This window comes from Lycium ferocissimum, chromosome 12 (assembly GCF_029784015.1).
Source record: "Lycium ferocissimum isolate CSIRO_LF1 chromosome 12, AGI_CSIRO_Lferr_CH_V1, whole genome shotgun sequence".
In the NCBI taxonomy this organism is placed as follows: domain Eukaryota; kingdom Viridiplantae; phylum Streptophyta; class Magnoliopsida; order Solanales; family Solanaceae; genus Lycium; species Lycium ferocissimum.
Genome location: NC_081353.1, coordinates 7,091,955 through 7,092,605, shown reverse-complemented (window position 1 = coordinate 7,092,605; position 651 = coordinate 7,091,955).

Sequence of the window (651 nt, the reverse complement as noted above, 5' to 3'; positions counted from 1 at the left end):
ACTTCTCTCATTAAGTATTCGCTTGGTCTCATCTCTGGCATATAAATATTCATAGGTAACATAACTACTCTTGTACAACTTGTATCACGTATATTCAATCTTAATCACGGTCTCTCCTTCTCCTGGTTCGTCCTACCTCGCATATCCACCCTCCGTACCAACATTCGCTTATAGCCTATCTGGTCATACTCTTTTCCCTGCCTTTACTCCTCTGATTTTCTTACTTCCTACTATAAGAGGTTTTTTGTCTTTCTCCCTTGCTGCTTATAGATCGCAGTATCATTATCGAATAACTCTATTGCCCATATCTTAACCTCTAATGTTACACCTCGAAAAAAAAATTTCCATTAGCGTACAAAGGAATAGACGAGCGAGGGGTATGATGTATACAGGGTTGCACAAGTAAGAAATAGTATTTGATTATCCTAATTAATATTTCCAAAGACATACGAGTTAAGGAAAGAAAGTTGTTAAGGAAAGCGAGTTATAAGTTGAAAGTATCGGGTAAGAATTTCGAGTATTAAGTTAAGGATGTCTTAATGACCCATTGAGAAAGAGTTATAACGTCCCTTAGAATGGTATTGAAGTAAGGAACAAGTGTTAAGAAGGTTCCATAAGGATCGGAGATCGAACGAGTCGACGAAACGATTT